General features: G+C 41.6%; 1 pseudogene; it reads right to left on the reverse strand.

Moving 5' to 3' along the window:
- Positions 1 to 17,808: 17,808 nt before the first annotated feature.
- Positions 17,809 to 18,292, reverse strand: LOC130024061 (mitochondrial import receptor subunit TOM20 homolog; annotated as a pseudogene).
- Positions 18,293 to 24,259: the final 5,967 nt, after the last annotated feature.

The following is a 24,259-nucleotide window of genomic DNA, read 5'->3' on the forward strand; positions in this document are numbered from 1 at the left end:
CAAAGTAATCTCTGAGGATCCTTTGGATTTCTATAGTTTCAGTTGTAATGTCCCCCTTTTCTTTTCTGAATTGGTTTATTAGGTTTTTCTCTCTCCCTTTTTTTGGGTAAGTCTTGCTAGAGTTTTATAGATCTTGTTTATTTTCTCAAAGAACCAGTTCTTGCTTTCTTTGATCTTTCGAATTGGTTTTTTTTTTTTCTGTCTCATCTATTTCTGCTCTAAGTTTTATTATTTCCTTCCTCCTGCCTGGGTTGGGCTCCTTTTGTTAATCCTTCTCTGAGCTCTTGAACGGTGAGGTTAGGTTATTTATGTGGGCTCACTCTTCCTTCCTGAGGAATGCTTGTAGAGCTATAAATTTTCCTCTTAACACAGCTTTTGCTGTGTCCCATAAGTTTTGGTAAATCATGTCCTCATTTTTGTTCATTTCCATGAATCTTTTGATTTCCTCTTTGATTTCCTTTCTAAGCCACTCGTTGTTCAATAGTGAGCTGTTTAATTTCCAGGTGTTTAATGTGATTTTCTGTTTTTGTGTGTGATTATTTCTATTTTCAGTGCATCATCTGCGAAGATCATTGATACAATCTCTATCTTCTTAATTTTATGGACGTATGTTTTATGGCTCAGCATGTGGTCTATCTTAGAGAATGTCCCATGCACACTTGAGAAGAATGTATACTCAGCTTTTTGAGGATGGAGTGTCCTGTATATATCTACTAAGCCCCTTTCTTCCATTTCTTCTTTCAGATAAAGTATACCCTTGCTAAGTTTGAGTCTGGTTGATCTATCAAGAGGTTATAAAGTGGTGTTGAAATCTCCCACTAATATTTTGTTGCTATCAATGTCTTCCTTCAAGTCTATGAGTAGTTGCTTTAAGTACTTTGCTGGTCCCTCATTAGGTGCATATATATTTAGATATTTAGGAGTGTAAGTTCTTCCTGTACAGTTCCCTTGATCAATAAGAAATGATCTTCACTGTCTTTTGTGACCTGCTTCAGTCTGAAATCAATGTGGTCTGATATCAGAATGGCCACTCCAGCATCTTTATTGGGGTTGTTTACCTGTAGAATTGTTTTCCAGCCTTTGACTCTGAGTCTGTGTTTGCTCTGACTGTTCAGGTGTGTTTCTTGCAGGCAGCAGAATGTTGGGTTCAATTTTCTCATCCATCCTGCCATTCTGTCTCTTTTAATTGATGTGTTTAGCCCTTTGGTGTTGAGATTATTGTTATAGGGTATTGTCCCATCTTTCTGCCAAAGTTTGGTATATTTGAGAGGCATATCTTGTCTTAAATTAATCCATTTAGTTCTTCTTGTAGCCATGATTTTGAGTCTATGAAGTCCCTGAGGTGTTCTTTGTGGAACTGTGTGTTGCTCCTTCTGTTATGAATGAGAGTCTCGCTGAAAAAAGTATTTTTGGTGAGGCATTTATCTTGTTGAGTTTTTTTCACTATATTCCACTGTTTTCAGGCCCTGAAGGTTTCATCAGACAAGTCATCTATGAATCTTAAGGATTCTCCTTTATAGGCAATTTCTTTCTTTGATCTTGCTGCTTTCAGAATTTTGTCTCTCCCTTAGGTTTTTGTCATTTTGATCAGAATGTGCCTTGGGGTATTTTTATTTGGGTTTATTCTAGCTGGTACCCTTTGGGCATTCTGAATGTGGTCGCATGTCTTCTTTAGCTCTGGGAATGTTGTAGCAATGATCTCTTTGACAGTTTCCTCTTTGTCAGGGATTTCTTCTTGTCCTTCTGGGACTCCAATAATTCTTATGTTATTCTTCTTGGCTTCATCCCTATCTTCTCTTGACATCTGTTCTCTGTTTGTGATTGTAACTGGTGACTGGTACTTTAACTATAGCAAATAAATGTTGTCATTTTTAAATTCTACTGTTCTTCAAAATTTAGATACTTTTACAGATGATAAAATGAAAGTAAATATTAGATAGATTACCTAAAACTATATTTTTTTGAAGAGCTACACCAGAAGAACTTTTTAACCACACTACTTTGCATCATGTTCCATTTCTTTCTCACATTCTAGACATCAAGATAAGACTTTTGAAAGTTTTCTGTGTTGGACATCACGGATTAGTTTTTGGCTTTCTTTCAGTCAAAACACATTTCAGATAGATTCAGGCATCTACTTTCTCTTCTCTTAATTCAAGGTCAAAATTTTTCTAATACTGCTTTTTTCCCCTCTGGAAAGCAATATGGCAGCCGCCTCAAAGACTTTTGGAAAGCCAGGTATGAGCCAGTCGTGACAGGGCGACTGAAACCTCATGGGAAGAGGGGCATTCGCGGCTCGTTCTTCATGCCCTACTGAGATCATGAGTTGACCCCATGAGCGGCTCTCTGGCACGGCCATGGCTTCAGAGGCACAAGGACTTAGAGCAGAGCTCGACAGCTTGTGGCAGAAAAGTGAATGGACTATGCATTAATCCATGACACCATGCCTGCCCGGAAGGGAAAGGGTGTTGCTCCCTTCTGCCTTTTCCCCTCTGGAAAGCAAGATGGTGGCCGCCTCAGAGCCTCTTGGATAGACAGGTATGAACCAGTCCTGACGGGGCAACTGAAACTTCATGGGAAGGGGGACGTTCCCCGTTCGTTCTTCACGCCCTACTGAGGTCACGAGTTGACCCCCATGAGCGGCTCTCTGGCATGGCTATGGCTCTAGAGCGACAGAAACTAATCTTATAATTATGTGTCTCTCGGCAGAAATACTTCCACGCGTAATAAGTAAAATACCAGAAATCCAAAATCATTCGCTTTTTGTAAACAGCTGGAGAAAACAAATGATTTCACAATGCCTTTTCAGCAGGTCTGATTTAGGGGTGTAAACTCTAAATAATAATGGTGCATCTTCGCGCAGCTAGAAACAGCCCCTAGACAGCCGGTTTTCAACCCCTGATCTGCGTGGGACGGGCACAGAGGCCCAGCTCTGGGCAACAAAGCTGAACGGCTCCAATTCCAACAGGTACAGCCCGCCCCCAAGGGCCTGGGTTCCTCTCTGGGCACGCGCAGCTAGAAACAGCCCCTAGACAGCCGGTTTTCAACCCCTGATCTGCGTGGGACGGGCACAGAGGCCCAGCTCTGGGCAACAAAGCTGAACGGCTCCAATTCCAAACAGGAGACATTCCCAACTCCTCTCCCAGTGCCAGGGACTCTTTCCAGAGCCGCGGCCGCTAATGCGGCCGCGAAATATTTTCCCACTACATATGCCATAGGAACCATAAGCTAACTTCTTAGATGGAAACTTCTCTATTTTAGCTCAGCCACTAGAAACACAGTTGCCAATAACTCATAAGCCTATCTTAACTCACACTGCATATCAAGCAGAATAGTAACACTGAACGTGAAGGACTAAACCACACCTCTCACAATGGTAAAGCAACGCAAAAGCCCACCAAACATTCATATTGAAGAGTCTAGCCCAGATGACACCAACAGCACTGTAGTGTTAGACAACCTCTCTGACAAGAAATTCAGAAGGGAGCTACTTAGGATGCTTAGGGAATTAAAAGAAACAATGGAAAGCAATGCCAATAGAAGACAAGAGGATCTGAAGGCAGAAATGAGGAAAATGCAATCAGAAATGTCAGACCTGAAAAATCTCGTAGGCGAATTGAAAAGCTCAGTGGAAGGCCTCAGCAGCAGAGTAAGAGCGGCTGAGAACAGAATCAGTGAGCTCGAAGATGAAGTTCAGAGATTCTCCAGAAAAGAGCAGAAAATGGAAAAGAGACTCACAATTCGGGAACAGATGGCAAGAGAAGATCGTGATGAAGCCAAGAGGGGTAACATAAGAATTATTGGAGTCCCAGAGGGACAGGAAGAAAACCTCGATGAAGAAGAAACTGTCAAAGACATCATTGCTACAACATTTCCAGAGCTGAAGAAAACATGTGAGCACATTCAGGAGGCCCGAAGGGTACCAGCTAGAAGAAATCCGAATAAAAATACCCCAAGACACATTCTGATCAAAATGACCAAAACCTTAGACAGAGACAAAATTCTGAAAGCAGCAAGATCGAAGAAAGAAATCTCTTACAAAGGAGCATCCTTAAAATTCACAGCTGATTTTTCTGATGAAACCCTCATGGCCCGAAAACAGTGGTGGGACATAATAAAAAAAACTCAATGAAATAAATTCCTCCCCAAAAATACTTTTCCCAGCAAGACTCTCATTCATAATAGAAGGAACAACACACAGTTTCACAGACAAACAACAGCTCAGGAACTTCATAGACTCAAAACCATGGTTACAAGAACAACTAAATGGGCTACTTTAAGGCAAGAAAGGCCCCTCAAATACACCAAATTCTAACAGAACAATGGGACAAAATCCCATAACAATAGTCTCTCTGAATGTCAATGGGCTAAACGCACCAATTAAAAGACATAGAGTGGCAGGATGGATTAGAAAATTGAACCCAACATTCTGCTGCCTGCAAGAAACGCATCTCAATAGTCAAAGCAAACACAGACTCAGAGTCAAAGGCTGGAAAACAATCCTACAGGCAAACAGCTCCCATAAAAAAGCTGGGGTAGCCATCCTTATATCAGACCACATCGATTTCAGAGTGAGGAAGGTCATAAGAGACAGTGAAGGCCATTTCTTAGTGATCAAAGGATCTGTACAACAGGAAGAACTTACAATAATAAATGTATATGCACCTAATGAGAGACCAGCAAAGTACTTAAAACAACTACTCATAGATTTGGAAAAAGACATCAATAGCAACACAATACTAGTGGGAGACTTCAACACTGCTTTGTCACCTCTTGATAGATCAACCAGACTCAAGCTTAGCAAGGACATACTTCATTTGAGGGAAACAATGGAAGAAAGGGACTTAGTAGATATATACAGGACACTTCATCCACAAAAAGCTGAATACACATTCTTCTCAAGCGTACATGGAACATTCTCCAAGATAGACCACATGCTGAGCCACAAAACATGCCTCCATAAAATTAAGAAGGTAGAGATTGTATCAACAATCTTCTCAGACCATAATGCGCTGAAATTAGAAGTAAACCACACACAAAAACAGAAAACTAAATGAAACACCTGGAAATTAAACAGTGCACTATTGAACAACGAGTGGATTAGACAGGAAATCAAAGAGGAAATCAAAAGATTCCTAGAAACGAATGAAAATGAGAACACGAGTTACCAAAACTTATGGGACACAGCAAAGGCTGTGTTAAGAGGAAAGTTTATAGCTCTACAAGCATTCCTCAGGAAGGAGGAGCGAGCACACATAAGTAACCTAACCTCACAGCTTAAGAGCTTGGAGAAGGACCAAAAAAAGGAGCACAACCCGAACAGGAGAAAGGAAATAATAAAACTCAGAGCAGAGATTAACGAGATGGAAACCCAAAAAACAATCCGAAAGATCAATGAAACCAAGAGCTGGTTCTTTGAGAAAATTAACAAGATCGATAAGCCTCTAGCAAAACTCATAAAGAAAGGGAGAGAGAAAACCCTAATAAACCCAATCAGAAATGAAAAGGGGGTCATTACAACAGAAACCACAGAAATTCAGAGGATCCTCAGGGAGTACTTTGAGAAGCTTTATGCCACGGAACATCAAAACCTCGAGGAAATGGATAAATTCCTAGACTCCTACAGACTCCCAAGGCTGAACCAAGAAGACCTGGAATACCTGAACAGACCTATCACCATCAAGGAAATTGAAATGGTAATAAAAAGTCTCCCCAAGCACAAAAGTCCTGGCCCGGATGGATTCACTAGTGAATTCTTCCAAATCTTTAAAGAGGACTTACTCCCAATGCTCTTTAAGCTTTTCCACGAAATTGAAATATCAAAAACACTTCCAAACAGTTTCTACGAAGCAAATATCACACTGATACCAAAAGCAGACAGAGATACCACAAAGAAAGAGAATTACAGGCCGATATCCCTGACGAACACAGATGCAAAGATCCTCAACAAACTACTAGCAAATAGAATCCAACTACTCATTAAAAAGATCATACACCATGACCAAGTAGGATTCATCCCAGGGATGCAAGGATGGTTCAACATTCGAAATCAATCAACATAATCCACCATATCAACAAAAGAAAAGATAAAAAGCATATGATCATATCAATAGATGCAGAGAAAGCATTTGATAAGATCCAGCACCCCTTTATGATGAAAACCCTAGCCAAAATGGGTATAGAGGGGACCTTCCTCAACATAATTAAAGCCATCTACCACAAGCCTACAGCAAGCATCATCCTCAATGGGGAAAAACTGAGAGCCTTCCCTCTAAGATCAGGGACGAGACAGGGATGCCCACTCTCTCCACTGCTGTTCAATATAGTACTGGAAGTACTTGCAATAGCGATTAGGCAGGAAAAAGATATTAAGGGCATTCAGGTAGGAAAGGTAGAAATCAAGCTCTCACTATTCGCAGATGATATGATACTCTACTTAGAGAACCCAATAACGTCCACCAAAAAACTCCTAGAAACAATAGACTCGTATAGTAAAGTTGCAGGTTATAAAATGAATACCCAAAAGTCCATGGCTTTCCTATACGCAAACAGTGAGAGAGAAGAAAGCAACATGAAAAAAACAATCCCATTCACAATTGTGCCCCAGAAAATCAAGTACCTAGGAATCAGCTTAACTAAGGAAGTAATGGACCTGTACAAAGAAAACTACAAAACGCTACTTCAGGAAATAAAAGAGGACATGAGGAAATGGAAAGATATCCCCTGCTCATGGGTCGGGAGACTTAACATTGTCAAAATGGCAATACTACCGAAAGCATTGTATAAATTCAATGCAATCCCTATAAGGATACCCATGACATTCTTCAAAGAAATGGAGCAAACACTCCTGAAATTTATATGGAACAATAAGCCCCCACGAATAGCTAAAGCAATTCTTGGGAAAAAGAAAATGGGAGGAATCAACCTCCCGAACTTCAAACTGTACTACAAAGCAGTAATAATTAAAACAGCATGGTACTGGAACAAAGGCAGAACTGCAGACCAATGGAACAGGGTTGAATACACTGACATCTCTCCTCAATCATATGCTCATCTAATCTTTGATAAAGGTGCAAGTAATGTGAAGTGGAGTAAGGAAAGCCTCTTTAATAAATTGTGTTGGCATCACTGGACGGCTACATGCAAAAAAATAGGCTCAGAACTCTGCCTAACACCATGTACAAAAGTAAGATCAAAATGGATTAAAGACCTCAACATCAGACCAGAAACCATAAGGTACATTGAAGATAAAGTTGGCAAAACCCTCCATGACATTGAAGCTAATGGTATCTTCAAAGATGCCACGCCACTGGCTGAGCAAGTGAAAACAGAGATAGATAAATGGGACTATCTTAAACTAAGGAGCTTCTGCACCTCCAAAGAAACAGTGACCAAAATACAAAGACAGTCTACAGAATGGGAAAGGATATTCACCGAATACACATCTGACAAGGGGTTGATATCCAGGATATACAAAATACTGGTTAAACTCCACAAGAAGAAAACATCCAACCCCATCCAAAAATGGGGCAATGAAATGAACAGAAACTTTCTCAAAGATGAAATCCGAAAAAAAAAAAAGCACATGAGAAAATGCTCTACATCATTAATCATCAGGGAGATGCAGATCAAAACCACAATGAGATACCATCTCACACCTCAGAGACTGGCCCACATTCAAAAGAGCAAAAGCAACCGATGCTGGCGTGGATGTGGCGAGAAAGGGACACTCCTTCACTGTTGGTGGGAATGTCCACTGGTTCAGCCCTTCTGGAAAACAGTATGGACGATTCTCAAAAAATTAGAAATTGAGCTCCCATTTGACCCAGCAATACCACTCCTGGGAATATATCCCAGAGAGGCAAAAATGTATAGTCGAAGTGACATCTGCACTTGTTTGTTCATTGCAGCACTCTTTACAATAGCCAGAAACTGGAAGAAACCTGAATGCCCAAGAACAGATGACTGGTTAAAGAAACTTTGGTACATCTACACAATGGAGTACTATGTAGCTCTTAGAAAAGATGAAGTCATGAAATTTACATACAAGTGGTACAATATGGAAAGTATCATGCTAAGCGAAATGAGTCAGAAAGAGAGGGATAGACATAGAAAGATTGCATTCATCTGGGGGATATAAAGTAACAAAGTATGAGATTAATACCCAAGAATAGCTGAGATCAGCACCAGGAGGATTACTCCATAACTTAGAGGCCAGCCGGGTATCCTAGAGGAAAGGGCTGTTCAGATAGAGAAGGGAGCACCAAATAAAGGATGTTTGGAGGATCCTCCCAGGAGGGGAGATGCATGTCGAAAGTAGACTATGGACTGACCATGTTTGCCACTCAATGCCTCTTTTGCAGACCACAACACCCAAAAGGAGAGAGAGAACACAGGGGATTGCCCTGCCACAGAGACAGGGGGGATGGGGGGATGGGGGTGGGGGATGGGTATCTGATCATTGTATAATTGAAACCAAAGCACAAAAAATTGTAAATCTACAACTTTAAAAAAAATAAAATAAAATTAAGGGAAAAAAAAATAATGGTGCATCTTTTGTTGAAACAGTGAATCTAATCAAATTTGATAGAGTATTAACTAGAATTCATCTGCCTCACAGGCATTGGGAGGGTTGGGGGGGTATGGTGGGGTTCTTGGTGGTGAAAAATAAGTACTGGCGAAGGAAAATGTGTTTGATGATTGCATGAACCAGACTTAAACCTGAAAGCTTTGTAATTTTTCCCACAGTGATTCAATAAATAAATTAAAAAATAAATTTTCTAATACAGGTATAACTGCCTCCTAAACCATTAATTCACAACGACATACCTAGTTAAAAGGCAAAGTTAAGAGAACTTTATTTTCACAGGCTTTTAGTCTGGCAGAGAGATCTGTAGAGACAATGGAGAAATGCCAGGTTTAATTACTATTTAAACAGATAACCACTTTTTGTATTGTTTAATTAAATCTCTAATGATTTTCCAGTGTGATTACGGTAGAAATTCTTCTGGAGAACTTCATTTATCAAGACTTCTGAACTTAGCTTTTTGGTGCAATAAACAAAGTAGAAATGGGGACAGGGAGATAGCTCAAATGACAGAGTCTATCATTTCACGCAGGAAGCCCAGGTTCAATCTCTGGCACCAAAACGTCCCCTGGGCATCAGATAGTGTGGCCCCAACTCCCCCTCCCACCAAAAAGAGAAAATATCATGTATCATTTTTATTTTATTATACTAGTTATGATCACGGTCACGGTCCTCCCGTTCTTCATCGATTTGCTCCAGCGGCCCCAATAACGTCTCCATCGTGAGACTTGTTACCGTGTTTGGCATATTGAATACGTCATGGGTAGCTTGCCAGGCTTTGCCATGAGGGCGAGATACTCTCAGTAGCTTGCTGGGCTCTCCGAGAAGGGCGGAGGAATCAAACTCGGATTGGCCATGTTGGCTGCGCGCAAGGCAAACGCCCTACCCGCTGTGCTATAGCTCCAGTCCTACTAGTTATGATATTATTACTAATACATTTTTGCTTGTTTTGTTTTTGGACTACACCCAGTCATGTCCAGGCGTTGTGAATACGGAAGCATAAAGACAATTTTTATCTTTGTTTGAATAGTGGTGTTGAACTATTGAGGATACTTCTAGATGGAAACTTCTGCCTATGTTTTCCGCTATATAGTTCATGAAATCAGATCTGAAAGCAGGGTTTTTAATCTTTTTTGTGCATGGTGTGAGGTAAGGGTCTGAACTGGGCTTTTTTTGTTTTGAATCAAACTAGGCTGTGTGCAGGGTTTACACCTGGCTCCACACTCAGGAATCACTCATGGAAAATTCAGGGACCCACCATATGGGAAACAGAAGATCAAACCCAGGTTTGCTGTGTGCAAGGCAAGTGCCTTACACACTGTACTGTCGCTTCAGTTGTAGCATCTTTTTTGTTTGTTTAACATTTTTATTTTCTCTATTCTGATGCAGCACAGCTTATGAATTGAAAGCCCAGAGACAGATCTTTAGTTATATTGTTAAGTAATCCTTGACAAAGGAGTTAAGAGCATGAGATGTAGAAATGAAAGTCTCTTCAAAAATGGTGTTGGAAAAACTGGTTAATCACATGCCAAAAAATTTGGTTAAGTACCAGAGAGATAATAGAGTAGGTTAGGTGCTTGTCTTGAACATCTTGGCTTGTCTTCAAACTCTTCGGGAAACAATTTTTTTTATCATTTTTTTATTAGTGAAACACCATGAGGTACAGTTATAGACTTATAAATTTTTGTGCTTGGGTTTCAGTTATACAATGATCAAGTACCCATCCCTCCACCAGTGCCCATCTTCCCCCACCACGGGTCCTAGCATCCCTCCCACCCCACATCACCCCTGTACCACCCTGCTGCTGTGGCAGGGCATTCCCCCTTGAACAATTTTGACATTTTAAAAAAGAATTGAGTTTCTAGCAATCACACTTCTGAACATCTACCCAAACAATAAAAACCCTACTCAGAAAAGACATTTGTGCTCCCTTGTTTATTGTAGCACTATTTATAATAGACACAATTTGGAAAAACCTGTTGAATAACATTGGTTTGTCCTTGCTCTTCCAGCAGGGAGCTTAATTTTATTGAGTTACTCCCACCACAGTGGTTCTGAGGCATACTAAATTCCATCAGGCACTCCTAGTCCTATATTGCTTCTCTCTTTCCTTTATGTCCTTTGCATGGTTTAGCAATGTCATTTTTGTATAGACACAGGAAAACAGTTGATACTATACTCTCCTATCCCTGCTAGGGTTAGGAAAGATTAACCTGGACTGAGAATTGTAGTCTGGGATATATAGCAAAATGTCACCAGGAGGAGCCACTCTTTAAACTTAATTATATTTAAGCTTGCTGTGTTCATATAAAACGACTAGAAATATTAGAAAGAAGTAAATTTAATATGATTGTTTAAATGGATTACTAGCTAAGTGAAGGAGGAAGCAATACACCTTAAATGGAATCCCATGCTTGAGCAGATCTCCTAGTAATCTAGAGTGCTGAATCCGGAGATGAGATTTTTGTCTTTGAGTTAATCTCCTAGAAGAACTTTCCCTGAAGACAGGGCTTTACATCTGTCTATTGTTATGATAATGTTGGACCACACCTATGTGTATCCCTTCAGGATATCTGTAGCATTGTCCTGTCCTCCCATTATTCATTGATTTGCTGGAGCAGGCACCAATAACGTCTCCATTGTGAGACTTGTTGTTACTATTTTTGGCATATTGAATATGCCATGGGGAGCTTGCCAGGCTCTGCCATGCGGGCGGGATAATCTCAATAGTTTGCCAGGCTCTCCGAAAGGAACAGAGAAATCGAACCCGGTTCTGCTGCATGCAAGGAAAACGCCCTATCCACGATGATATAGCTCTGGCCTATTTCTGTATAACTAAAAACTAACACTGCACGACTGGAATAAATGATCACTGATTTTCAACCAGCATTTGGCCATCCCTGTCAGTCAGCTATGGAGTTGGGGGCCATGGTTCTAGCCATGGAATCCACCCACATTTGTGGGGTGATTCAGCAATGTATATCCTGTGTTTAATATATATGGGGAGTCAGGGATAAAGGAGAAACTTTCACATGACAAGAAGGGAATAATTTCATCCTCTATCACAAGATAAAATGATGTTTCTTAGTTACCAATAAATCTGCAGCAGGTCAGTAGTCCCCAAGCTTCATTCTTCTAAGTAATTATAGAAAATAAAGGTAAAAGTAAAGGTAAAGGCCCTCCCGTTGATCGTCGATTTGCTCGAGCGGGCCCAGTAACGTCTCCATTGGAGACTTTGTTGTTACTGTGTCTGGCATATCGAATACTCTCGGTAGCTTGCTGGGCTCTCTGAGAGGGGCGGAGGAATCGAACTCGGGTCGGCCATGTTGGCCGCTTGTAAGGCGAACGCCCTACCCGCTGTGCTATCGCTCCGGCCCCATAAAGAAAATAAAAGATTAGGGTAAAAGCAACAGCTACTACTTAGCCTACAGGATTTCAGTTGAGCTTAGTTTTACCTACTATGTGCATTGGAAAAGCCAAATCTAGACATTGTGAAGAAAGGTCATCTAGGGGCTAGAGAGAAAGCTTGTAGACAGCAGCAGGCGTGGTGAGCAGTTTTCAATCCCCAGGGCCACACAACTCTAGGAGTGCTCTGAGCACAGATCCTGGAGGATACTCTGACCATATTGGATGTGGAGAAAACACAAAACAAAACAAATTTTAAACGACCATCAAGCCCTCTTGAGAAAACTTCTTATACTAGACATAAGAAGTCACCTGCCACGTCAATCTGCTTTTGAATTGCAAAATTCTTTCTGAAGGTATTTGCCTACCAATCATGGAAAAAGACCTTGCAACCAACGATAGCATCAGATTTCATGCTTTAAACCATCTCTCTTGCTTAGCCTTTAATGTGAATCTGCCCCTTAGCCATGTACCCAAACTATGATTCTTATTTTTTAATAAATCCGTACTAATTAAAGAAGAGCCTGACTGCTTCTTTAATGTAAATAATAGGAAAATATGGGTCAGTAAACACGGAACTCTAATTTTTTTTAAATTTTATTTATTCATTTTTATTAGTGAAACACCATGAGGTACATTTGTAGACTTACAAACTTTCATGCGTGGGTTTCAGTTGTACAATGATCGAGTACCCATCCCTTCACGAGTGCCCATTCTCTACCACCAATGATCCTAGTAGCCCTCCCACCCCCATATCCCTTCCTCCCACCCCAACCCGCTTCTGTGGCAGGGCATTCCATTTTGCTCACTCTTTCTTTTAGGGTGTTGTAGTTTGCAATAGAGGTATTGAGTAGCCATCATGTTTGGTCTATAGTCTACTTTCAGCATGCATCTTGCATCCCAAGCAAGTCCTCCAAACATCCTTTACTTGGTGTTCTCTTCTCTAACTGAGCTGCCTTTTCCCCCAGCATGTAAGGCCGGCTTCCAAGCCCTGGAGCAGACCTGCTGATACTTATCTCAATTATACTTGGGTGTTCAACTCCCATTCTGTTACTTTATATTCCCCAGGTGAATGCAATCTTTCTATGTCTGTCCCTCTCTTTCTGACTCATTTCATTTAGCATGATACTTTCCATGAAGTACCACTTGTATGTAAATTTCATGACTTCATCTTTTTCTAACAGCTGCATAGTACTCCCTTGTGTAGATGTAACAAAGTTTCTTTATTTTTTTTACTTTGATTAAATTCATTATTTCGACAAAAGAGCCCTATTGTTGTTTAGAGTTTACACCCAACAATCAGAACTGCTGAAAAGGCATTGTGAAATCATTTGTTTTCTACAGTTAGTTATGAGAACCATATGATGTAGTGCGGTCGCTTACTTATTAAGCCTGAAGGTATTTCTGCCAAGAGCCAGATAATAATTATGAGATTGGTTTCTGTGGCTTTGGAGCCATGGCTCTGCCAGAAAGCCGTTCGTGGGAGGCAACTCATGACCTTGGTAGGGCCTGAAGGACGAGCCGGGAACGCCCCCCATCCCATGAGGTTTCAGTTAGCAAAGTTTCTTTAACTAGTCATCTGTTCTTGGGCGCTCGGGTTTTTTCCAGATTTTGGCTATTGTGAACAGTGCAGCAATCAACATAGAAGTGCAGATGTCATTTTGACTGTACTTTTTTTTGACTCTCTGGAATATATTCCCAGGAGTGGTGTTGCTGGGTCAAATGGAAGCTCAATTTCCAATTTTTTGAGAATCATCCATATTGTTTTCCAAAAGGGCTAAACCACCACTGGTTGGCATTCCCATCACCAGTGAAGGAGGGTCCCTTTCTTGCCACATCCACGCCAACACCAGTTGCTTTTGTTCTTTTGGATATGGGTCAGTCTCTGTGGTGTGAGATGATATCTCATTGTTGTTTTGATCTGCATCTCCCTGATGATTAGTGATGTAGAACATTTTCTCATGTGCTTTTTTGCCATTTGAATTTCTTCTTTAAGAAATTTTCTGTTCATTTTGTCACTCCATTTTTTCATGAGGTTGGATGTTTTCTTCTTGTGGAGAACTCTAATTTTTTATAGCTTTTTTTTATTGAACCACTGTGAGCTAATAATTCAAATTTAAAAAAATATTTATTCTGGCAGGAACTTCATTTACAGTTGCACACAGATGCATTAAGGAATTTGAGAGGTGCATTCATAAAAGAATTTAGCCTTAGCAAGATATTTTGGCAAGATCAAATCAAGCAGTTTATTAAAGGATACACAGGTCAAACTGACAGAGCAAACTTTCTTGGGACAGAACTCCACCTAGCATTGCTCCTGGGAGCCTTGTCCCGTGCATCTCCACCACAGCTATGCAGGAAATTTATGTAAATGAGCTATTATTTTTATAGACCTTTAACTTTATAAGAATTTGTGGTAGAGCTAGGTGAGGAATGAGTAAATGTGGGAGGGGAGTAGAAAGTACAGTGATCGGGGCTGGAGCAATAGCACAGCGAGTAGGGCGTTTGCTTTGAATGTGGCCAACCCGTGTTCAATTCCCAGCATCTCATATGGTCCCCCAAACACCGCCAGGAGTAATTCCTGAGTGCAGAGCCAGGAGTAACCCCTGAGCATCTCCGATTGTGACCCAAAAAGTTTAAAAAAAAAAAGTACAGTGAGCTTTTCTGGTTATTCCTGAGACCTTTCACAAGCAAATAGGGGCAAACAGATTCACACACACACACACACACACACACACACACACACACACACACAGAGGAGACACATCTGATGTGGTTGAAATTTACTGCTTGAGTGAATCTTTTGAAGCAATATGTCCGAGTAGTTGATAATTGGAAAGTTTATTCCCAAGAGGGGAGTCCATTATCCACAACTTTCTCACAAAATTACCTCAACTTGCTGAGGTGAAAATTATCGTATTTCTTAAAATTTTGATATATTAAAATGTCAAAGACTTCTCTGGTCTGTTCTACTGCAGAAGATCCCTGAAGTGACAATAATTAGACATGACAGATCACATGAGATTGTCATTATTGGGGCTGACGTGGTACTACTGAAGTGTGTAGGGCATTGGCCTTCATGTGATCAACCAGGCTTCAGTCCCAGGCATCCAATATGGTTGGTCTCTTGAGTACCTCTAGTAATTTCTGAGAGTAGAGCCAGGTGTAGCCCTGAAACAAAACTAAACAAATAAACAAAACAAAAAAAACCCCCCAAAATCCTGTCATTGTTGTTATCTGCTGATTTAGAAAGAGAGGATCAGAGCATTCTCATGGTAACACCTCAAACTGCCTTCAATTCCCTCTAATTAGCCAGTCAAAAAGAAGGAGAACAAAGACATAATTTTGCTCTGGTCCTTCTGGCTCTGTGGGTAGGACACTTAAGGTTGTTCTAGTCTCACATGCATTTACCACAGAATGTCTCTAGAAGAGCCCCTATTCATTTATATTTCAAATTGCATACTTACATCCTGGAAACAGGCTAATCTCTTTAAGAGATTTTAATTTATACTTAGTGTTATGGGTCATCAGGTTGATAGGACAGTTATGCTTTACAAAGTGTTAGCTTGAAACTGAGATGAGGCTGGAATTAAATGTTTGTGTTAATGCGATTTTTTTGCCCCCACCTTTAAGAACTATTCTTTGGGGGAGATCTCATCCAATATTACTGTGAGGCAATATCTGGCTCTGTGCTCAGAAATGACCCTTGTCAGGTCTTAGGGGACCTTTTGCCATGCTGGGGACTGAAATGGGATCATTCCCATGTCAAAGATCTATTCTTCAAAATGTAAGTTTAAGGATTATTTCTTAAAGCAAAAGTAATTAGAAAATTAAAAAATACAAATTTTTGTACTTTCTTAACATTTGTTGTGAGTGGAATAATGGTCTCTCACCAAAAAAAGTGGGTTCTCCAGGTGACTGACAAATTATGTTGTAGGTCTGATGATTCCTGCTTATGTTGCCAACTGTGGCAGGTAACTTGGGCAAATTGAGGAACAAGAAAAAAATGCTGTGAAAAAAGAATTCTTCCACTTTCTTCTTGTTCACCTCGGCCACCCAGGGAAGCACCTGGACTGACTCAGGACTAATAGAGTTGGCTACAGGCTCCTGCACAGCATTGACACTAGTGTCCCTCCAGCCCCATGAGACACCTGTGAGGCTGCACCTGGAATCCACTGAGAGACACAACATAGAAACTGGTCTTTACAATTCAAAAGAATTTCAGGAGGATACAAATAGCAAAGGAAAATAGCTTTATTTAGAAAAGTATAAGAGAAATCAGAGTGAAGAATGTGTAGGACGGGTATGAAGGGAGGGGAAAGAAGAGGAAGTTGGAGGAGAGGTTGTGATTTGGGCAGCAAAAGCTCTTTCCCAGAAAATGCGCATGGCTGGCTTTCACAGACCATACAAAGGGCTTTAGAGTATGTTTAGAGTATGCATTTCTCATTTTGTCCTACCTGGGTCTTTGTAGTTAGAATATGATCAAAGCCTTGAGTCTGTGATGCTCTTTTCCAAAATCTGAAGAGGACTGTTCTTGGAATGTTTTTTTTCTTTTTTCTTTTGGTTTTTGTGCCACACCTCGTTGTGTTCAAGACTTATTCTTGGCTTTTCAATAAACTCAGAGACCACTGGAGGTGTTTTTTTTTTTTTCCTGAGAGGATTCGCACTCCTTAGCTGGTACCTCAATTTCTGCATGTTGGTGATGCTTTCATGCCTTCATGCTTTCCATTTTAGGACTGGTGACTTGACAACTTCAAATGTCATCTTGCTATGACCTCTTCCTAAAATCTCATCACCATGAACACCTTCTTGTCTATCTACCTACAGTATATTGGCAGTCCAAACATATTGGGGTGAGGGGAAGTTCACAACACCCAGAAGTGCTCAGGAGCTGTTCTGGCTCAGTGCTCAGGAGTCACTTTTGGCAGTGCTCAGGAAACCTTGTGCTGGGGATTAATCCTGGACTTCTGTTGTGAAAAGATTATCCACGGGCCCTTTCAACTATTCTCCTCATCACCATAGGTTCTAGTTTTAAAGAAAGAAGGGTTGGGGAGTTAGCTCAAAGGACTGAAACACATGTTTTACTCACCAGAGACTTGGGTTTAACCCGTACCTGTTGATCTTCACACCGTGTCTTTCCCCGCCAGAAGAAGTACTAACCACAAAAATCAAGCACACAAATTAGTACATGTGGCTAAAATTTAATGAGAACTAAGAGATCTGTTTGTATTTGTTTACATGTTTCTGTGCTCCATCTTTTGTGTTTAATTAGGCCTCCAGATGGTTTAATTAGAATTAATTTTTTGCTTTAATAAAATTTATTTTATTTTTAAGATTTTATTGAATCTCTATGAGAAGATCTTTACAAAGCTGTTTATAATTTGTTTTAGTGATACAGTGTTCCAACACCCATTCCTCTACCAGTATACATTTCCCAGCACCAATGTCCCCATTTTCCCTCCCATCACCCTCCCCAAGCCTGACTCTATGGCAGAATTAATTTTAATATCACTGTCACTGTCACTGTCCTCCCGCTGGTCATCGATTTGCTCAAGCGGGCCCAGTAATGTCTCCATTGGAGACTTTGTTGTTACTGTGTTTGGCATATCGAATACATCACAGGTAGCTTGCCAGGCTCTGCTGTGCGGGCGAGATACTCTCAGTAGCTTGCCGGGCTCTCCGAGAGGGGCAGAGGAATCAAACTCGGGTCGGCCATGTTGGCTGCGTGCAAGGCAAATGCCCTACCCTGTGCTATCGCTCCAACCTAAAGTCTAATAGAAACTAACCCAATTTTTTTTCGAGTTAACAGTTTAAAATATTGTTTAATTGAGATTATTAAGTTGACATTTGTTTCTCATTCCACACATCATCTTCAGCCAAGCTCTGAGCGCTGACAAGTCTCTGACTAATTGTTGGAAACTTGGTCAGAAGCATCTGGAACACTGGTGGTGGAAGAGTTTGCTGTAGCACTTGCAACAACTGCTGTGGGTGCGCACACACAGCAGTGGCATTTGTCAGGTGGTCTACACCCTTCTCATATTCACCTTGTGCTAGTAACTCTTCAGCAAGCTGTATTTCTTCAAGGAAGAATTTTTGAACAGCCTCAGCATCTTTAAGGTCAGGTAACTTGGAAAGCCCAGCTCTCTTCTTAGCAAGCTTTTGTTTGTTTTTTTTTTTTTGTTCTCGCAGTCCATTCTTAAAGTTGGGGTCACTCTGTCTCTTGTGGTCGAAGTAAATGCAGTAGCTGATGAAAAGGGCGCCTCAGACGCCGGTGGCGATGGTGCTGTTCCAGCCGACCATCTTCCAATCCCAGAGTGGGCCTGTGGCGGCCGTGGACCCGCTGAGATGCTCTTGGCCGTTTACCAGCAGAGCAGACGGAGCCGCCCAGACCCGACGCTCACCGCAAGGGACGCGGAAAGAAACCCAAATTTTTAAAAACATATCTGGGAAATTAGAGTAAATGAAAATTAAAATTAATGGTTTAGTTTGTCTAAAGACAAACTAAATGTTCTAATCTTTTCGTGTTTTAGTCTAAAGAAGAACAAAAGCCAAATAAATAGTATACCAATCAGGGTACTTGCCTTGCAAGCTGGCAATTCATTTTTGATCCCTGGTCCTCTATGTGATTTCTGAAGCTTCCCAGGAGTGATCCCTGAGCACTGAGTCATGAGTAAGTCCTAAGTACCACCAGGTGTGTCCCCAAGACAAAAACAACCAAAAGTTTCTTTTTTTTTTTTTTATAACATTGAGTACAATATTCTTATTCTGTCTGTGCTTATTAGTCATAATTAGCTCATGCTATCAGATCAAGGAGGCTAACTTATTTGGTCTCTTAAGGTCTTAGTGTTTATAATAGAGGTACAATTCAGACACGCACTCATTGTCTCATGCCACTTCATTCAAGATCAGCGGGTCTAGAACTTCTGAGTCAGGCAAATGTGCCTAAGCAGTAAAGGATTCAAACAGATGAGGGCCAGAGAGTTAGTCTAGGGAATCAAGTGGTTGACTTGCATTGTTGCCACAACTTGATCCTAATGCAGGCTGTGGCCTAGAGCCCTCATTGCCTGCATCCCAGACCCCATGACAAACACAACACTTCAACAATGACAGAAATCACTACTAAGTATCTCAGATATTTAGTAACTTGAAACTTTAGAGCTAAATTAAATTAGCACTATAGAACATAGCACTGTCCTCCCATTGTTCATCAATTTGCTCAAGCGGGCACCAGTAGGGTCTCCATTGTGAGACTTGTTACTTTTTTGGCATATCGAATATGCCACAAGGAGCTTTCCAGGGTCTGGACTGTGGGCGAGATACTTTCGGTAACTTGCCGTTCTCTCTGAGAGGGATGGAGGAATTGAACCCGGATTAGCTACATGTAAGGCAAACGCTCTACCCACTGTGCTATCACTCCAGCCAAGTTAAATTAAATAATAAATAACAATCCTGTAAGCATAGGATTATTTTAAGGAAGTTTTACTAGCTACTTTATAGATTTATTTGATTGCAATTCCACACTACACCCAGCATGATCCCTAAAATTTAAAACTGCAATATTAAAAATAAATAAATTAATTAATAAATAAAATTGCAATATTCAGTATTTATGGAAGTTTTTTCATAAGAACTCCATTTTAAATATGTTCCCCCCAATTTTATTTTATTAAGCACAATGAATTACAAAGTCATTTATACTTAGATTTTTTGACATATAATATTTCATCACCAGTCCCACCACTAGTGTTAAGTTCCCTCCACTAGTGTTCCCAGATTTCCTCTCCTACATGCCCCACACCCACCCCAGATGCCATCTTTTTTTTTTTTTATTTTATTTTATTTTATTTTATTTTTTAAGTTGTAGATTTACAATTTTTTGTGCTTTGGTTTCAATTATACAATGATCAGATACCCATCCCTCCACCAGTGCCCATTTTCCACCACCATGGATAATATTCCTCCCACCCCCATCCCCCCATCCCCCCTGTCTCTGTGGCAGGGCAATCCCCTGTGTTCTCTCTCTCCGTTTGGGTGTTGTGGTCTGCAAAAGAGGCATTGAGTGGCAAACATGTTCAGTCCATAGTCTACTTTCCACATGCATCTCCCCTCCTGGGAGGATCCTCCAAACATCCTTTATTTGGTGCTCCCTTCTCTATCTGAACAGCCCTTTCCTCTAGGATACCCGGCTGGCCTCTAAGTTATGGAGTAATCCTCCTGGTGCTGATCTCAGCTATTCTTGGGTATTAATCTCATACTTTGTTACTTTATATCCCCCAGATGAATGCAATCTTTCTATGTCTATCCCTCTCTTTCTGACTCATTTCGCTTAGCATGATACTTTCCATATTGTACCACTTGTATGTAAATTTCATGACTTCATCTTTTCTAAGAGCTACATAGTACTCCATTGTGTAGATGTACCAAAGTTTCTTTAACCAGTCATCTGTTCTTGGGCATTCAGGTTTCTTCCAGTTTCTGGCTATTGTAAAGAGTGCTGCAATGAACAAACAAGTGCAGATGTCACTTCGACTATACATTTTTGCCTCTCTGGGATATATTCCCAGGAGTGGTATTGCTGGGTCAAATGGGAGCTCAATTTCTAATTTTTTGAGAATCGTCCATACTGTTTTCCAGAAGGGCTGAACCAGTGGACATTCCCACCAACAGTGAAGGAGTGTCCCTTTCTCGCCACATCCACGCCAGCATCGGTTGCTTTTGCTCTTTTGAATGTGGGCCAGTCTCTGAGGTGTGAGATGGTATCTCATTGTGGTTTTGATCTGCACCAGATGCCATCTTGACAGGCACCTTTTATATTTGGTCATTATAGTTTGTGTAATGTGTGTACAGAAAACATGAATGGAGACATTACTGGCACCCACTTGAGATAATCGATGAGTAAGGAGATGTCAAGTGATCAAGTGATTATAGTTTGGGTTTTGTAATTCAGTGTTATTGATTTTATGGCTTGGATATTTAGCTCTATCACTCTTTTTAAAAAGTTTTTCATTTTAATTTCAACTTTTAAGATTTTTAATATTTTATTAAAGAATAAAAAAAAAGTCGAGCGTTCAGCATAAGAGAAGGAACACATGGAGGGTGCGGGATCCCGGAGGAAAAAAAAAAAGAAAAAACAGGTTCCAAAAAGAGCCGAGAGCACCGGCAAGTTCCAGATGGAGTAGGTGCCGCATCCCGCCTCCCCCAGATGGAACCCCGGTGACCAGAAGCCTCCACAAACACAGCTCGAGTATGCGGGAACGAGGACTTTTTCTCAAATCTGCCGGACTACACCTCCCAGGTAACCTCTGATTCCGGAAGTCACGCCCACAGCCCGCCCCCCAGCGCCATCTTTGTAGCGTTCAGCATAAGAGAAGGAACGCATGGAGGGTGCGGGATCCCGGAGGAAAAAAAAAAGAAAAAGCAGGTTCCAAAAAGAGCCGAGAGCACCGGCAAGTTCCAGATGGAGTAGGTGCCACATCCCGCCTCCCCCAGATGGAACCCCGGTGACCAGAAGCCTCCACAAACACAGCTCGAGTATGCGGGAACAAGGACTTTTTCTCAAAACCACACGGCCACTTACGCGGCCCCGCAACATCTCTCTATATACAAAGTGATCAATGAGAAGTAAACGACCCAATCTTTCTCCCTGAAAATCAGAGTTAAGTTTGGAGCACGGCCACAGCCCCAGAAACACAAGGACTTAATGCAGAACCCAGCAGCTTAGAGCAGAAAAGTGAACGGACGATGAGTTAACCCAGGCCATCATTTCTGCCCAGAGGGGAAAGGGTGTTGCCCCATTCGCCCTCTCTTCTCTGGAAAGAAGGATGGCGGCCGCATGGGAGCCTTGTGGACAGCAGGTATGAGCCGGGGGTGTGGGGGCGACTAAAACCTCATGGGAAGGGGGGCGTTCTGGTCCGTCCTTCACGCCCTACCGAGGTCACCAGTTGCCCCCCACGAGCGGCTCTCCAGCACGGCCACAGCCCCAGAAGCACAAGGGCTTAATGCAGAACCCAGCAGCTTGGAGCAGAAAAGTGAACGGACTATGCGTTAATCCAGGCCATCATGTCTGCCCAGAGGGGAAAGGGTGTTGCTCCCTTCCGCCCTCCTCCCTCTGGAAAGAAAGATGGCGGCCACATGGGAGCCTTGTGGACAGCAGGTATGAGCCGGGGGTGTGGGGGCGACTAAAACCTCATGGGAAGGGGGGCGTTCCGGTCCGTCCTTCACGCCCTACCGAGGTCACCAGTTGCCCCCCACGAGCGGCTCTCCAGCACAGCCACGGCCCCAGAAGCACAAGGACTTAATGCAGAACCCAGCAGCTTGGAGCAGAAAAGTTAACGGACTATGCATTGATCCAGGCCATCAAGTCTGCCGGAGGGGAAAGGGTGTTGCCCCATTCGCCCTCTCCTCTCTGGAAAGAAAGATGGCGGCCACATGGGAGCCTTGTGGACAGCAGGTATGAGCCGGGAGTGTGGGGGCGACTAAAACCTCATGGGAAGGGGGGCGTTTCGCTCCGCCCTTCACGCCCTACCGAGGCCACCGGTTGCCCCCCGCGAGCGGCTCTCCAGCACGGCCACGACTCCAGAACACAGAAACCAATTTCTTAACTATCTGACTTTCAGTAGAAATACTTCCAGGGTCAATAGGTAAAATAGCAGAAATCCAAAACCAACATTTAATTCTTGAACCCAGCTGTAGAAAGCAAATCACTTCACAATGCTTTTTCAGCATGTCTGATTTGGGGGGGGGAGTAAACTCTAAATAATAGTGGTGAATCTTTTATTGAAACAATGAATCTAATCAAAGCAGATAGAGTGTTAACTAGAATTCATCTGCCTCACAGGGACTGGGAAGGGTGGGGGGTGGGGTTTTATTGGGGTTCTTCATGGTAAAAATTAAGTATTGGTAAAGGGAAATGTGTTTGATATTTGCATGACTGAGACATAAACCTGAAAGCTTTGTAACCTTTCCCACAGTGATTCAATAAATAAATAAAAACAAACAAACAAAAAAAAAATAAAAAAAAGTCAGTCAGGGTCCAGGTTCATCAATTTGCTCGAGCGGGCCCAGTAACGTCTCCATCATGAGACTTGTTGTTACTGTGTTTTGGCATATCAAATACATCACGGGTAGCTTGCCAGGCTCTGCCGTGCGGGCGAGATACTCTCGGTAGCTTTCCAGGCTGTCCGAGAGGGGCGGAGGAATCGAACTCGGGTTGGCCAACCCAAGTTCGATTAAAGAATAGTGATCTATAAAGTTAATGATAGTTTAGCTTTAGACATATAATATTTCAACATCAATCTCACCCCAGTGTCAATTGCCATTAACTAATGTTTGCATTAATGTTGTGCAAAGAAATTCATCTATTTCCTATATAAGCGATACCAGTGAACCCAGGCCTCACATTTCTTCACCTTTCCATAGCTCACTGTAAACATACAAAGATGCACTATCTGTAGGTTCCTAACCCCAAAACAACACAGAAGAAAAAACTCCAAACTGCAAAGTGTGCAATGGTAAAGCAAGGCAGACACCCACCAGGCTTAGAGAGTGAAGTCACTTGCCCAGATGACCCAACAAGTAATAAAGAGCTACATAACCTCTGTGATAAAAAAATTGTTATCATTATTTCTCTAATAATGGAAATGTTAAGGATGCATAAGGAGCTCAAAGAAACAATAGGACACACTGCCAATAAAATACAAGAGGATATGAAAGCAGAAATGAGAAAAACACAAATGAAAATACAAGCAGAAAACCTGGTAGGTGAAATGCAAACTCCACTGTAAGGTCTCAGAGTAATAGCTGCTGGGGATAGAATCAGTGAGCTCCAAATTGAGGAGCAGAAAATCTCCAGACAAGTGCTGAAGATGGAAAAGACCTTCAAAATAAACAAACAGATGACAAGAATATAAGGATGAATTCAAGAGGAACAACATAAGAATCACTGTGGTGCCAGAGGGGCAGGAAGACAACCCTGATGAAGTAGCAACCTTCAAAGCCATCTTTGCTGAGAAGTTCCTGGAGCTGAAGAGTGTACACACCCAAATTCAGGAGGCCCAAAGGGTATCAGCTAAAAGAAATCCAAATACTCCACAGCACATCCTAATCAGAATGATGAAAACCATAGAGATAGAATACTGAAAGCAGCAAGATCAAAGAATGAAGTTTTATACAAAGGAGCATCCTTAAGATTCACTGCAGACTTATCAGATAAAACCCTCCAGGCATGAAGACAGTGGTGGGATATAGTGAAAACACTCAATGAAATAA

The sequence above is a fragment of the Sorex fumeus genome, unplaced genomic scaffold (assembly GCF_029834395.1).
Source record: "Sorex fumeus unplaced genomic scaffold, SorFum_2.1 ptg000026l, whole genome shotgun sequence".
Classification (NCBI taxonomy): Eukaryota; Metazoa; Chordata; class Mammalia; order Eulipotyphla; family Soricidae; genus Sorex; species Sorex fumeus.